A 17317-nucleotide genomic window follows, 5' to 3' on the forward strand; every position below is an offset into this window, starting at 1 on the left:
ACCACTTGAAGGAAACGCGCATTTTATTTTCCGGAATTATAAAAGCCTGGATTTCCGTGTTTACGGTCGTACCTTATAATATCAGGGATCGGACAGGGCGCAAAACACTTTTCTCCAAAGCAATGAAATACCCTGTATTTATACAGAGACTAAGAAGGATGTATGCGGCAGCTTCGGTGAGCTCAAGGTCGGTCCAATTATTAGGTTCCATACCTGACAAGTTGTTATAAACACTCTCAGAGGGCCCCCGTGCCTGTCATCAATATACTGCAAGCATGGGACACCCAACATTCTAGCATAACTGCATACAGTATAACCACGCGTGTGGTACATGTAGGCTGACAATTTGCACCCAAAGGGGAGGGTGTTATTTACATGCCACCGCCAAGCCCACTGGACACCAAAATACCCCCTCTTCTTCCTGAATTAACTAGAAAACATGGTCATAACCACTCTTGTCATCACATTTAAATTGGCATTCCCCTTGTTTCATGTACCTAGAGACTTCAATATTAATTTCTCCAGTTTAAACGGCTTATCAGTTATCCATAGATTCAAAAATCTCATATCTACATATGCGTGGTTTTGGGGGCTCTACCGTTATTGGCAAAACTAGTACGTGTGGTGGAGGGTCTTTCGCTATCTCACCACACATTGAGATTGCTCCAGTTTTCAGCCCGTCTGCTGTGGTTTTGGATATAAATTCCGCAAATTTCTGGCAGGAGGGATCGTTGGGTAAGACTTTTCGAGAAGGGGATGGATCGTCATTCTGAGATCCTTTAAAGGTACCCTTGAAGTGTTTAAAATATTGCGAAACACAAACTATTGCGAACCCAGTCCATGATTTGATTTGGGTTATCCGAAGCTGATGATAATTGTTGCCACACTTCTCAGTGGGTGTGTATTTCTCCAGCCACAAACTCATGTGGATTCCGGAAAGATAATAGAGATGGTGACGCTTTCCTAGTTGCCCTGGCAACATGAACGTTGATATTCAGTCCTCATGGTTGCCGTCTAGGGGCGCCCTCAAGAGTTCACCGGGGGGAAGGTGGGGGATATTCTCAAGGCCCAACTAGAAGGTACGAACTGAAAGCCTAACAAATTAATAGTATTTTGTACATATAGGCCTATTCCCATCTTGAGGGAGCCCCTAGACAAGACAATGATGATCTCAGTAAGGAGAGGCTGCATTAGAATGCTAAAGGCTACACGAGCCTTCCCCGTGTTCTGCAGGGCTAATGCTCAGTGAATGCACCGAAGTTTTTTGGTATACCAAACTCGCATTGAAGACAATACGCATTACCGCAGCCTGAAAGGGTCACGCTTATAAGGCAAAGTAAGTTGTGGTTTTTTTAGGACTTATTTCATCATTTTTACTGAAAATGGTAAATATTTGCACATATATGCAAAATTTATATCATTAAAGCGGCAAGGAAACTAGTGGTGGACATACATGGTTTCGACTGAACCAGCCAGGCTACGGCCTAGATGCACTTATTCTATACTACACCACTCAAATAACCACAACAAGGATAAATATGCTAGAGTGCAGTTTATTTACAGTTCTCAAGTCCTGAATCAAATGTTATTACTTTCCACACAACTGTATAACAGTATCATGTTCCAGGGATGAGTGTGATAGCTGTACAAGTGAGTGTAAGTACATGAGAATGGATGGACCGCCATGCGTGCAAATAAGCGTGTGCATATGCGTGCGTGCGCGAGGATGAAGAGATTACATTGGTAAAGACTGATGAAAAGTTTACTTTCTTTTTGAGCAAGAACTAGCAATATGCTCCTTTTCTTCAGAAACGTAACAAGTGATAGACTATTTCTTTATCAGATCTCTCATTATCGGCCCTTTGGATGACGATTTGAACTGTCTCATGAATTTCGACACTTTAGAGGCGATCTCGTCCCTTTCTTTGTTACCCAACAATATACTATTTAGCCTCCCGGCCTCTTTACCAAAATCGTTCGATTCAAATTGTGCTAGCACTGTTCTGCGTCTCTGCAACTTCGGGTGTACTGCCACCGTGGCGATCCACTAGGGCCCTCAGTGCTGCAATCAATTGTGAGCGCGACGTCAGGGACGGACTATGTACAAACTGAAGTTCATAATTGTTTCAAGGGCGTCGTCGTCCACCGAGGCAGTCTCAATCAACTCCTGTAGTTTTTTCACCTGTGTCTTCAATATCGCCCACTCTGTCCTGCGAGAGAAAAGAAATGCACCTACAATAGATTCAACGTCATAGTACACTCTTGCCTTTACGGCCTCTTTCCTCTCTTCAACTAAAACACAAGTGCACATTGTAGAGAAGCAAAATTGTAGCTCTACGGTGAGGCGGTCGGTGAGTATTGGTTTTTGCAACCTCGCTCACCAGGAGAGCTACAATGCCGAAGGCCCTGTAGCGTTCAAAATAAGCGCGCCGCATATGGCGCGGCATTTTGATGTGAAATCCCACATATTTACTGCATTTGGTCGTACTAATTTATCCCTACTGATGATTAAACACTATACTACACTAACCTTGTCGTTTATGGGGTTTGGGATTTGTCCAAGCACGTCGATCGCGTTCCATAAACATTGAGCGTGTTTATGGAGCCTCCATTACCAGAGGTTGGTAGTGGCGGCTCCCAGAAATGTTTTTTGAAGGCGATCGACGTGTTTGAATGAATACCATACACCATAAACGACAAAGTTGGTTAGTTTGGTGTTTAGTCTTCAGTACAGATGAATTGGTACTGCCAAATGTAGTAAATATGTTGGATTTCACATCAAAATACCGTGTCGTATGCGGCGCGCTTATTTTGAACGCTACAGGGCCTTCGGCATTGTAGCTCTCCTGGTGAGCGAGGTCGCAAAAACCAAAACTCACCGACCGCGTCACTGTAGAGCTACAATTTTGCACTTAATTGTAGAGACACTTATCTCAACGTTCACTTTCTCGTATGGTTATAATTAGTCCCAAAGTTTCTAATAGCAGGATACTAGCGCATTTCCCATCCGTTACTGTGTACCCCCATTGGCAAGTATATCACTCAGATGCTGTGGGGTAGAGTATAGACATTCAACTTTTTTACCACTTTACCACAATCTTCTGAAAATTTTTACCATACACTCATTATTTTTTGTTAATTTTTGTCGCCCGAATATTTGTGGTCACATTCTCCTTACTGACATTACCGTATTAGCGCTCTCATAGGTTTTACCGCTCACTCGGCCTTACCCGGCACTCACGCAGTTACCAGTAACTGAAAGGTGAACTGCCTGGCCGTCTCACGGGCGCTCACATGGGTTTTAACCCACCTGGCCCTACACAGAAATTATAGGTACTCTCGTAGTCTCAAACTGCCTGGCCCCCTCATTTACATAACAGTCAGTTACCATACCCTGACTGCCCACAATTATGCAAGCAAAGCAAGTTATGCGTAGTAAACTACGACAAATGAGAAGAAACGATGCAGCGGGTGCATACAAGCTAAATGTCAAGGACACGTGAAAGTTTTTTTGGGGGGAGGGATTTTAAAACTTTTTTTTATTCTACTATTCAACGGGTTGCGAATGTATATTTTTTAATGCGACGAAAATACGACAAGCCAATACATATGTTACCGCACTCGGTATAAATGAAGACATCAATACAGCGACAACAACCAAAGGGTGGGAAAAACCTGGTGGAAAGAAACTCCACGTCGAAAGACTAGAGGAAAATGCAAAAACATATATAACCGGGAGAAAACAGACTAGAGAAATTTTACACTGAGCTGACCCGAAAACGAAAACCTCAGAAATTTACGGATACTCGCCTAGACTACAGACAAAAGGGGTAAAGCTACGACACTGAAACTCGGAAATTTTTTACGGGGACTCTGAGACGTGCAAAGGAATGAAGCTCACCTGACTCGCATTTCTGTTGTTAGCAGTGGCTTCTCCACTTGCAGGCACCGGGTTATTCTTCTGTACTTCATCTGGCTGCGCTCTCGAGGTGGTTTGCGTACCATTGGGACCGGGCCTTGGCTGTGTGCTGGCCTATTGTAAGGGAGGGAACGACCACATGTTGCTACTTTTCTTTTATACTGCGTAAATTTGCATTTCACGTACGGATATCGCTTCGTGATGCGGCTTTGAATATTCGTGTGTGGGCTTTGAAAAAATAATTTCTCTAATTTGTCAAACACTGCTTTCAAAAGAGCAAAGAAAGAGCGTGAAGTAGGCGGCCACACGCTACAAAATTTTATACACCATGAGGAAATTCACAAAGTCATTCAAGTTTTTTTCCAAATTTCTTTTACAAACGCGAAGAGAGAAGAACTTCTCAAAATAGCCTAAATATAAAGTACAGATGGAAATTTAAGTCAAATGTGCGACTCACCTAAAGAAGCTCAAATTATTAGAAAATTAGATCAATATTTTCAAATGATAATGAAATGAAATGAATCATGAATTATATCCCTACCTTCACCATGAGGTTCAAGTAAGCCTATGGAGTTGTCGAGAAATGAAATAAATTACTGTCGAGGCTGAGGACGAAAACTACTTGCAAATTCAAACGGTTTTGGACCAAGGCGCACGGAGAAAGAAAAGACGTTACCGTACACTGAGCACTCCGAACGCACGTGGACTTGAAAAGGATGGACGAATTTTTGTTGGTTTCTTATTAATTTGCGAGAGGTATTTTTGAGTGTTGGTAAGCCTTTGCTTAGTGGGAAACTCAGATAAAGCCCTTTGGGGATCAAAATCGTGTGGCAGGGGGAGGGGAGTGGAAATTTCCTGTGGAAAGGAAAGTGGGTGGGGATTTTCAATCATCAGTGCGGACGGGCGGTCGTAAGCAGCTTTCTCATTCCCCATAAGTTCGGTTCAGAGCGCTTTAGAAGAGCATGTGTGTGTGTATGTATATATATATATATATATATATATATATATATATATATATATATATATATATATATATATATATATATATATATATATATATATATATCGTTGTTACAATTCCTCAAAAAATATCTCATGATCTGCCCCACACCCTCGATATGAGTAAGGTTACTCTACGGTGCCTTGATCGTGGCCTTGACTCGGATATACCCGCTAACCGCGATAAATGACTTATTCCACGAGAATTTGAGTGCTATTCCCGACAAACTATTAAATAAAGAGCGTACGTGCGGTGGGTGTGGGGGGGGGGGGGAGGGTCACCCCCGATTTGGGTGCATGTTTGAAAGTGCAAACTTCAAGCACACACAAACTAGGGTTCAACAATCTCTGTCTTTGGCAAAATACTAGTTAGTTCGTTTTCAAAACCAAGGGAAATGTTCCCACATTTTGACACTAGAGACTATGAAGAAGATTTAGAATTTTTAATAGCAACAATGTCTGTCGACCTAGCACATTTTGTCAGCAATGCTTTTCGTTAGAGAAAGGAATCTGTGTGTAATGTTTAAGTATATGTTTACGCCTGTATTGCTTCAGTGTCTTATAAGCTATAGGGGGCTGAATGTAAAATTACATGTGCACACATGACACTTTAATAAATGAAGATAACATAACATAACATAACATAACATAACATAACATAACATAACATAACATAACATAACATAACATAACTTAACATAACTTAACATAACATAACATAACGTCAAAGGATCGCAGAGTCACATTAGTCTCTCCACTGTAGTGTCGAATCCGTGGCAAAACGAGTCCAACTGTTTTTCCTTTAACCTCACATTTAAATGTAAAAAGGATAAGGATGCCTTTATGTTTTTCGTTAAAACGTTATCGAAAGAGAATTCGTCTATAAGCCCTATTTGATTACTTGGCTACTCACACCGAAAAAATTCTAAGAAAACGAGGGTACCCCTCTCACCAAACGGGGGAGGGGGTCTAATTGCGTCCATTCTTTCCGTCGTAGCTGCCGATACATTACTTAAAGCACAAAACACTCGAAACGAAGATTTTCTAGTGTCTATACCCAGGGAAAAGAAAACAAAAAGCTGTATTTTTGTATTTTTCCTTTTCATGGTATGCTACTTCAAATAATCTCCTGCTCGTTCAGTGTATAAGTATGCGTGTTCTATGCATGCAGAATAAATGAACTGTACATCCATATATTACTTAAGTTAGCGACAGTGCAGTGTAGCAACAAACCGCACAACTTGTTATATTTGTCCAAATCTTTTGTTACGCACTGGACATTGTGCTATTTAATTGAGTTCAAAGAGCAAGCTCAGGTTTGATGGATGGGGTTGACCCACAGCTAGTTTGTCGTTGATTCAGCTATAACTAGCAACATTTCAGCCAGTTGATAGGGCAACTTGAGCGTCAGACCCACGTCACGGAAACATTGCACTAGTATTACAAGAACCAGTGATGCCATGGCGGCATCGATATCATTTAGGCCCAGGTCTTGTTTTGTCGAAGCTTACATATTTGCGTATTTCACAATATAAGCACATTCAGAGTATTTTTTCTTCTATTCGATCTATTTCTTGTATCTTATTTGTCACAATAAAAATGTAGGCCGTGATAATTCTGAAGCCCGCAGCTCCCGTCCGCGTCCGCAGCTCCCATTAGATAGTCATAGTGACGTGATCAGCCCTAGGGATGTGCAACAAGAAAAGCGATAAATCGTTGCATTGAATTCAAGAAATAAGCTTGTACTTTGAAAAAGAAATTTGAAATATTTCTTGTATGAGAATATAGTTAACTTTAAAAAAATAGATGAAGTGAAGGTATGAGCAATCGGTATATAAGACAGTGAGGATGATATGACAGCACTTTGCTAGCACTTTCAAATTCGTAAATAATACAGTTATTTATCTGCAAATTCGTGAATATTCAGCAACTTGAATTTGTTTCTACCACATAACGATACCTGATAATAAAATGGTTCCCACATACGTCTGTAACCTAGAGAGTTGCATTGTACAGTAAGTTTCGGTATCAGAGGATGTAAAACGGCAATTGTACAACGGAGGCCCTTACCGCCATGGCGTACCAATTTCACAAGATAAGTCAAATGTCACCGTGTAGCGGTTTACCGGGTTTTCAGTCCCAGGTGCCTTACATTGCGTCGCGAAATCGCACGCAGACTGTGAACGCGTTCAGCGCGTCCGCTAAGTTGCTATTACCTTAGAGAACGAAACCTAAAAATTGAAATCAAAATTAAGCAGGATTATTCAATATTTGTTCAAAGGTTTTGCACTGCCAGCGCTCACTGTGTGGCAGTTAGATTATATTTGGAAAAATAACTAATCTTGTTTTCCTAGGATTTTATAGGTGAAACTACGCAAGAGGCTGAGGGGGAAAGTGTCAGAGGGGGTGTCCCCTATCTGGCGTCGAAAATTCGGAGAAATTGATGTGTGCAATGGTGCGGTGTTTTTTTTTAATTTGCTTTTTACTAAGTAAAACTATTAGAAGACCTCAAAGGGGGCATTACGAGAGAAGGGACCATCTCTCAAACAGAAATTTTGAGAAATTGATGTGTACAATGATGCAGTCTGAGAGGTGTTTCAATTTGTTTAGCACACGGTAAAATTGTTTGAAAATTACATTGAACACTGATATTTTTATTATATTTTTTGCATGATCAGTGTTTGAGTCACAATATTCAACAGCCAAACAATGACAATACATTTTGTTAATTTAAACATTCCTCAGTTTGCCGGAGATTACGACCAAAGAATTTGGATGAATGGAAAATCTGTTACCTTCTTGTTTCTTTTCTCCAGCTGCCAGCTTCTAATGAAACGCCTGAATAGGGTATGGTTAAATGTCAAAATGGTTAATTCAATTAAAATATATGTTTCTGTGATAACAAAGGGTGAATTCATAACAGTTCGACGAATGCATGAGAACTCACGATCGGCCAGAACACAATTTTTACTATTGTGCAGTCTGATGAAGAAATTATACGACAGTTTTTGTCCGAGAGCATCAAAGATGGAATGTTGTTCGATACACACATTCTACTGGCACTGCAGTCACGTGGTAAACTTAAGAGAATATATGCCACTCTGAGGTTATCCATGTTTTTCTAAGTGTACAGCCACCATAAATGCTTTGGTTGCATCTGGAAAACACACAAATACTGCACTTTTGAGATGACTGTATAGTAGCCTAAGGAAATTATTTCTTTCATGGCATAAATACAAAAATCAGTAGAATGTTTCTGTTTAAAACCAAACTGAAAATCTGTAGCATTAAGACAATCCTGACAACGCTTTAAAATAATTAACTCCAAGATCTTAGAAGTCACTGTGGCAATGGCGACTGGTCTATTGTTATCTTTGCTGGACATATCACGAGTTCTGTCTTTGACTAGAGGAACAAGAATAGTTCTCATGAGACTTTCAGGAAGAAAGCCATGATTGAACATTGCAGTAAAAGACAAAGCCAGCATTACATGCAGACGTTCATTAGCATATTTGAAGTATTCGGCAGACAGATGATCATGGCCGATAGATTTTTCAAGAGGGAGCTTTACGATCGCTTCAGCAACATCAGCTGACAAAATATTTGGACTTTCCCTTATGGTGTCAGGATCTTTTAACCACGACATCACAAATTTCTCATAATTATTGTTTGTCACAGGTGTCGATTGCGATGTTCGATGGTAGTTGACTCCGAGTTCTTTATGAGTGACGTAAAAGCATGACGTGTGAATTGCTATGGTGAGGAGACTATTTGTTGTATTAAAAGGGATGCACGAATATTAGGGAGGTGTACAGACTCATTACGGTAGATGACATTATCTTTTTGATGTAAGGAAGCAGCAAACAATTGCAAAGTCATGTGGAATGGAAGTTGGTTGCTATTTTAATGTCAATATACAAAACACGAAAAGATTTATGAAAAAGACGTAAGTGAAACAGGTCATGATCTGCCGCGCCGTACACGGCCATTATCACACATGTAGTCCGATATTACGGTACTCACAGCAATACACTCAGCCATTCGCTCATACACAGCGCTGCGCCGCAGCCTATTATACTTTCTTGGAGGTCGTATCACGGTTTTACAAATGTAGGAGTTACCCGGGAGGAATGACTTTGATTGTATTAAACTTTTTATTAGGTCTAGGTGAAAGTCACACCCTCACTGTCGCTCGCTCTTTGAAAGTGATGGCCTTCACTTCAAGCCATATTTGCTGGCACTTCGATTGTGAGAGCCCTCACTTTGGCCCCGCAGTTGTCGATTTCCGGTACCCTTACACATCTCTATAGTGGAGTGAATCCCTTTCCCATCCCTTCAGTGGGTTGCACCATGTTGTATTTGTAAAGTTACGCTATTTATCATGTAGTTGTATGGAAGCTGCCAAAAGATTTACATACTGTGAATAGTGAAGTTTTACCTTTGAAAAGTTATTTAAATTAATTTATCGTTATCAAACTTCGTTCAGTCGTTAAGTTATTAAAGTTCATTCAGCCGGTAAACCCGTAATTTTGAATCCCACGGCCGGAAATGGTCCCGCGGTCTGCCTATCTCTGTTGGCGCAAGGTTCGACCAGTTTTGCCTAAGCTTATATACTACGACCGAAATGTCTAGCGTTTCGTTAAAGCAGCATTTGATGGATATTCATGCGTTCATGAAACGCGTTAAAAAGTTTCCTCTATTAGTGCTTTGCGTGGATATTTTGCAGAGCTGTCTGCATGATGCTGTTAACGTTATTCAAATGAAATAAACATCATGTTTATGTGTTTATGTGTTAGCTACTTTTTATACCCGCGGTCCGTGTTCATTCAGTTCAAATTAAATATTTGTCATTTTCCGTTGCTTTAAACTATATATTTGAGCAGCCAAATGAAAAACAATCACTGTTTCTTTGTCATATTGCTGAGTATTCCCCATTTTACGTACCTATGGAAGCTGCCTAAATTACTACTATAGAATTCTTGTTTATTATTCATAATGTAAAGTGCAAAAATATACTAGTTGTCAACAATCACAGATGTGATATGCTTATTTTATGTTTACTTTACATCCCAAATACTTTGCGCTGTCAGACTTCAGTGGGAAGAAACAAGCAAACAAACTAAATGAAAAAGTTACAAAAACAAAAAGTTACCACATTTACTGGCCAAAATTATATCCTTCGGTCCTACGTGCATGCCAAACACTAGGCAAAATAAAATCGGTTAAATACTCCGGCCATTTCTCAGTCTAAAACTGGGGAAATTTTTAGAGTCGACCTGCTTCGTGCATATTTAACCGATTTTTCTGTAGAGGCGTACCCGACCAAATCACCGAATCTAGGATGCGGCGCATGTTGGGCATACATTGTCTCGGGCGATGATAGAATATTTCCATTTCTATCAGTTGTGGGGCGTTTAAAATCGCACGATGAGCACGAAGATGTGTGATTGCGGAGGGGGGGGGGGCAGTGGTCACTTCGTAGTCCGCCGACGCACCTCCTCCCGCGATGCCCGTACTCTGCAACTTTACCCTGTCTGGGTAACAAGACTAAACCTTTGCCTCTCCCCGGCACGACCTGGCACGCCAAGGGAGAACTGAAAGGGGGCTGGCACCTCTTGGGCAGACCATCGCGGGCCTAAAAAACCTTTGGGCAGAATTTCCGCGATGCTCGTCCTCTTCAACTTTACCCTTGTGTCGGTCACTCGACGAGAAGACAAGTTTTAACTCATGCCTCTCCCCAACAAAGCCTGGCAAGCCAACGGTGTTCGGCCGGGCACCGACCCACCTCTGCAGGCGGCCATCCTGCGATGCAGACACTCCGCAAACATGGTCTCCGTCTCTGTCCCCGTAAAAAAGTTTTCAACATAGTCTCTCCCCGACAAGACCCAGTTGATCCGGGTCGAACTCGCCACGGTGTACGTACCAGCAAGAGTTATCCCCTATATATAGTCTCGGCGTGAACCCGAACGGAAGGCGAAACTTTTGTAAGGGTGTGTAACTCTTAGGTACGAACGCCAAAATCGCCACCAGGGTGGACAACTCTTCCGCCAGCAAAGCCAAGACCGCACCGGCTTTTCTTTAAGCTGCATTTAAGCTGCAAGAGATCGCCACTTTCTTGCAGTTTCGCGGACAGAAACCCTATTTTCCCTTTCCGTCTGTGCGCGGTACGTCACTGCAAGCGCGCACGTACTGCACGTTTTCATCGCAGGGGCGACGATGGCTTCGGGGCCAAGGTGTAGATAAAGGCAATGCCGAAGCTAAAGCCGCTAAAGCACAGCAAAAGTCCGTACTTTCTCGTATTCCCCGGACCCGGTCAGGGTGTACCTCTTAGGGAGCATTCGTTATTTACGGGGAGGGGGGGGCCGGTGGAATTTGAGCGACAAATGAAACGTAAAAAGCGACCCCCCCTCCAAATCAAATTTCTAAAATTTGACCCCCCTCAATTCATCAATTGTAAAATGTGACCCCCCCCCCCCATGAAAAAAAAAAATTCATCAGATTTGATTCATTAACCCTTCGCACCCTGTGGCCCCGGGCTGAAAAAGTTTCCTCACATACTAGAGAATCAACATTTTTGGTGAAATGCCAAAATCAAATTTTTGCACACACATGAACTTGTAATCGCTGTAGTCTAATCAAGTACACTAATATCAATAATCAAGAGTACATAAATACACAGATTTACCTAGTTTTATATTGGAAAAAAATTATTCATAGTTTCCATATATACAAGATAGTGAATCAACATTTCGGTGACATTCCAAAATCAAATTTCTTGCACAAACATCCACTTGTTACCACCCTAGTCTAATCAAGTAAATTAATATCAATAATCAAGCGTACATAAATACACAGATTTAACTAGTTATGTTATGGAAAAAAATTATTCATAGTTTCCTCTGACAAGATAGTGAATTAACAATTCGTGAAATTCCAAAATCATATTCTTGCTCACCATGCACTGGTAACTACCCTAGTCTTATCAAGTACATTAATATCAATAATCAAGAATCTATAAATACACAGATTTAGCTAGTTTTGTATTTAAAGAAATTATTCATAGCTTCTCATAGATTATGTATGGAGGACCTGTGTATTTTCTATTTTGCCTGGGAGTTCTTGTGTGTTATCACTGTATACCTAGGGAGTCCAAGACGGGAACTTTCAGAGAGTGTTTTACGTTGCATGCTGCACTGGCACTGGAAGGTTTGAGTGTCAGCGTGTGCTTTTAAGTCAGATATTTCTCTATTTTGAGTCTTACTCAAGTCAGCAGATATGTAAGAAACCGGTGAGTGGCAGAAATCGAATTTTGTGCGGATCGGACAGTTTATTTAAACCCTACGCCATGCTCTACTTTAGTCGATGGAACGAACATTGCTCACACAAGTGAAAGCCGTGCCGTATATTTGCAATATACGCACTGCTAAGATGATAATATCACCACAAGTTGAAAGCTGATCTTTCTGCAGCAAATTGTGTGTTAACTGTGAACTTTATTCCGTTTATGAGTTCAGTCAGATGTCTGAGATTGTCATGAGAACATTATTTATGATTGTTCCACTGAACTTTTGTCGATGCGCGGAGCTAGCAGAGTAAGACTTCAGATTAGTTCGGCATGTCCCGACCGGAAGTAAACAAAAGATCTAAGAATATTAGTAAGATGGCTGCTCCCGTGGTAGCTGAACTGGACGCTGCTTAGCAGTGAATTGCGTGTGTTGTCACCGACTTTCATGTGCAGACATTACACGGGACTTACAATTGTGCTCATCATCGAACATTAGTTAAAGTCGCGTGTGAACTATTTGTGTTTCCCAGCCGCGTCGTCAAGTCTGAGGTACCTCTGCGGTACCGTTAAGTTTTCCATAGAAATTGTTAAGCATTTAGAAAGGTTTGAACAGAGTTTTGTTCTGAAAGTGTGTTCGACTCCTGCCGTCGGGAGGTCGATCAGTACGGTTACTGTTACCATGGAGTAATATTTATAGTTTTGAAGTACGGTTTTACTATTTTATATGTAGACCCCGATATTTGACACAATATATACAGAAGTTGTTTGTTACATTATATGACTGTGTGTTGGTTCCTCATTTCGGCAGATCGTCCATGTAGCCGACACGAACACGAAGTGTGTGTTACCGGCTATCAAAAACTATGAAAAATAGTAAAGAATGAGCTACAAAATCACTATCAGTTTTAAGTTGCAGGTAGAATAAGTCTGTGCCTTTGTAAAAAATACTAAAAAAATAGTAGAAAGTGAAGAACCAGCTGAAAGTTAGTTGAGGAGACCTTGACCGCATATCATTTGCATCTCATTGTCGGCTACATGGACTGTGTGCCCTCATTTTTGGGCAATTTTTCATGCCCCATGCTGTGTAGCCCTGCGTACAGGTGTGTGCACGTGTGTTCCCAGCATTATATGGCCTCTACCACAGCCCTGCAATGGTCTTTGAACAGACTTGAGGTCTCTGCAGCCTGGATCTGGACCGCAATGAAGACTAAACGGTCTTTTTGGCCGAAATTCTGCTCTATTGGGGCAAAATCCTTTCCCTGCCTACCTTTACCTCCTAACCAATCCCAGAAAAGATGCGATTGACTTCTCCTAACGTCCAAAACCGCTCATTTTCTGAAACATAACATACTCGACAAGTTGTTTACCCATGGCGATCCCCATTTTGAATCTCGCTGCAGAGACCCCAGTTATCTCCACAGACCGTTGCAGGGCAGCGTGGGTGGAGGCCGTATACGCCAGGAACACACAGACCTGTACTCAGGGCTACATGCTCTGTTGCTGCTCTAGAGAGGTTAATGCCAGTCTCGGACTTGTTGGCCCTGCTAGAGAAATAAATTTGGCTGAGCTTCGGTCGGTTATTATTCTGCCGTCTCGAAACATCGGTTACACAAGCAACATTTCGGTGAAATTCCAAAGTCAATTTGTTTTCCATAACTCAACACAAACCTTTGTAAAATTTGACCCCCCCTTCAATCATTGATTGTAAAATTTGACCCCCCCTGAAAAGCGGTTTTGTAAAAGTCAACCCCCCCCCTGATTTCCACCGACCCCCCCTCCCCGTAAATAACGAATGCTCCTTAGATACGACACGCCAAAATCGCCACCTGGCTGGATTACTCTTTCGCCGGCAAAGCCGAGACCGCACCAGCTTTTATGTACTTTCGGCCCTGTCAGGCAAAACCGAGCCCTGCATGAAGCTGCAAGAGATGCCACCCTCTTGCAGTTTTTCCGGGAGGGAAAACAATATTTTGCGGGCAGAAGCCCTGTACTTTCGATCCCACCAGGCAAAACCGAGTGCTGCATTTAAGCTGCAAGAGATCGCCACTTTCTTGCAGTTTCGCGGGCAGAAGCCCTATTTTCTCGCATAGTTCCCTTTCCGTCTGTGCGCGGTACGTCACTGCAAGCGCGCACGTACTGCACGTTTTCGTCGCAGGGGCGACGATGGCTTCGGGGCCAAGGTGTAGGTACCGGCAATGCCGAAGCTAAAGCCGCCAAAGCACAGCAAAAGTCCGTACTTTCTCGCATTCACCTTCAGCCCATTTCGAGCAAGAGTTATCCCCTATATATAGTCTCGGCGTGAACCAGGATGGAGGGCGAAATTTTTGTGAGGGTGTACCTCTTAGATACGACACGCCAAAATCGCCACCCGGCTGGATTACTCTTCCGCCGGCAAAGCCGAGACCGCACCAGCTTGTACTTTCGGCCCTGTCAGGCAAAACCGAGCCCTGCATGAAGCTGCAAGAGTTGCCACTCTCTTGCAGTTTTTTCCCGGGAGGGAAACAATATTTTGCGAATTAAAGTCCTGTACTTTCGATCCCACCAGGAAAAACCGAGTGCTGCATTTAAGCTGCAAGAGATCGCCACTTTCTTGCAGTTTCGCGGGCAGAAGCCCTATTTTCTCGCATAGTTCCCTTTCCGTCTGTGCGCGGTACGTCACTGCAAGCGCGCACGTACTGCACGTTTTCGTCGCAGGGGCGACGATGGCTTCGGGGCCAAGGTGTAGGTACCGGCAATGCCGAAGCTAAAGCCGCCAAAGCACAGCAAAAGTCCGTACTTTCTCGCATTCACCTTCAGCCCATTTCGAGCAAGAGTTATCCCCTATATATAGTCTCGGCGTGAACCAGGATGGAGGGCGAAATTTTTGTGAGGGTGTAACTCTTAGGTACGACACGCCAAAATCGCCACCCGGCTTGATTACTCTTCCGCCGGCAAAGCCGAGACCGCACCGGCTTTTATTTATAGTCTGTACTTTCGGCCCGGTCAGGCAAAACCCGAGCCCTGTATTGACAGGTACGGCACGCCAAAATCGCCCCCGGCTGGATTACTCTTTCCCGGCAAAGCAGAGACTGCACCCTCTCTTATTTATTAGTCTATACTTTCGACCCGGTCATTCTCTCGGCATGCTTCCGCCGTTGGGTCCAATAAGATTGTTTTGCTCTAGGCTCTCCCCTTCTCTACAACGGGAGAACACGGTGCCGACTGGGGCCCTGAACGCCTCTACCGCTTGGCCTCCTGCAGTCTCCGTACGTTGTACAGTGCCGCTGGCACATGCCCATACATAATGGCAACTTCAATATCAAAACTCTGAAGACTCTTTCTGCTTAGAAGACCTTGACATGGAGGGGAAGATATTAAGAAGACTTGGCTTGGTAATTTGGTAGACAAACATTTTGAAGGATTAATCAATGTGGAGTGGGGCAAAACAATGAGGTCACCAGTACGTTTCAAATTTTGCACTGAAGGAAATGACACCCACAAAGCTACAAGTTTTAGTGATGCTTGGATTCATGCTTTATCAGCTACTAGACCAGAATCTATAAATAAGATGAAAGATCTTCAGCAATTCAAATTCACACTGGACGGATCTGAAGGGCAGGTCACTGTGAATGTATACAGTTCTACTGGAACTATCATGTTTCAAGGTCACCACGTAGACTGGCTGTCAGCTAAGCTTGATATGTTACTGTTGGCGGTAAAAGAGAGACTGACTTTAACAGAGGGGATATCAGAGACATGTCTTAAAGAGATCAATGACACAACCACAGAACAACAAACCGAATCATCAACTCAGCCATCATCAGTGAACTCTGATAGTCCAATACCTGCCTTGTCATTACATCATTTGACCAACACCATTTCTGATCACACAACACAAAGTAAATCAACAGGCAATTCAGTGTCACTACACAAGACAGTAGCAAATATGAAGAAAACAAAACAGCTGCAAAATTCTACACCGATGAAGTCCAACAAAGAAAACACGCCATCCAAGATTCCAAAACGGCAACAAGTAACGAAAACAAATACTCCATCATCAGTGAAATCACGATCCAACCACAATATAAATACTCAGGATCTGGCAACTACCTTATCAGGCATGTTCAAAACTGTTCAGCAAATTGACCATAAGTATTGTGAACTCATCAGAAATGGGCATAACATCACTGACATTGCAAATAAGTTAAGATCATTTGAATCAAATCTAAATCAGCAGAACACTCATATACAACAACTTCTGAAGATGACAGAAAAACATCACCAAATGTACACAGAGATAAAACAGACGCAATCATCACAGAAAGCAAGTGAGTGTGTCGACTGCAGAGATGACATCAAGCAACTGGATAAGCAAATTAATCACCTTAACAAGTCTATCCAAGGATTACAGGAAATGATGCAACAATCTCAAACCAAGGTGGATACCATCCTACAAAACCAGCAGCAACAACAGAGACATTTTCAGGACACCATTGAAGAGATGCAAAAAATGAACGACTCACTGCTCAAGGCTCAAAATGAAACAGAAGCCAGAATGAAAATGCTGATAAAGGAAAAAGAGGAGAAGCCTCAGCACAACAAAGGGAAATATCAGGAACTATCAACCAACCCTTTCGCACCACTCATGAATGCAGAGAGTGTTCATGGGAATCCATTTGCAAGGGAAGATGAATCATCTGAAGAACAACAGTGGAAAACACCCAGGGTAAAGTTTGTAAGAAAGACTCAGACACTCATTGTTGGTGACTCTATGCTGAAGGATATCAATCCTTCCAGGGTGTACAGAAATACTCATGTGAGAACTCTTAGAGGAAGTAATATATTCCTCAAATCACAAGTTATATTCAATCTGTGTCAGCTTCCAACATAAATAATATTGTCATTCATGCTGGTACTAATGATATTGATTGTGGTATCCTGTAGAGGAATGTGTAAACAAATATTCTGAGTTGATTCAGGTAACATTAGATAAATTCCCAAAGTCGACAGTTTTTATCTCATCAGTCATTCCAAGACAAAACAATTCATTATTCCATGCTTTAAACACACAACTGCATAAAATGTGCAATATGCATAATAATTTAGTGTTTATCGATTACAACAATATCAATGCA

At 42.1% G+C, this 17317-nt stretch overlaps 1 long non-coding RNA gene across 1 annotated transcript in view; it reads right to left on the reverse strand.

The window, feature by feature from the left end:
- Window positions 1-1835: 1835 nt before the first annotated feature.
- Window positions 1836-17317, reverse strand: part of LOC139122009 (uncharacterized) — a 38862-nt gene continuing 23380 nt past the window's right edge. The window contains exon 3 of the long non-coding RNA XR_011549380.1: window positions 1836-2210. This is a non-coding gene — a long non-coding RNA (uncharacterized lncRNA). The remainder of the gene's footprint in view (window positions 2211-17317) is intronic.

This window comes from Ptychodera flava, chromosome 21 (assembly GCF_041260155.1).
Source record: "Ptychodera flava strain L36383 chromosome 21, AS_Pfla_20210202, whole genome shotgun sequence".
NCBI classification, from domain to species: domain Eukaryota; kingdom Metazoa; phylum Hemichordata; class Enteropneusta; family Ptychoderidae; genus Ptychodera; species Ptychodera flava.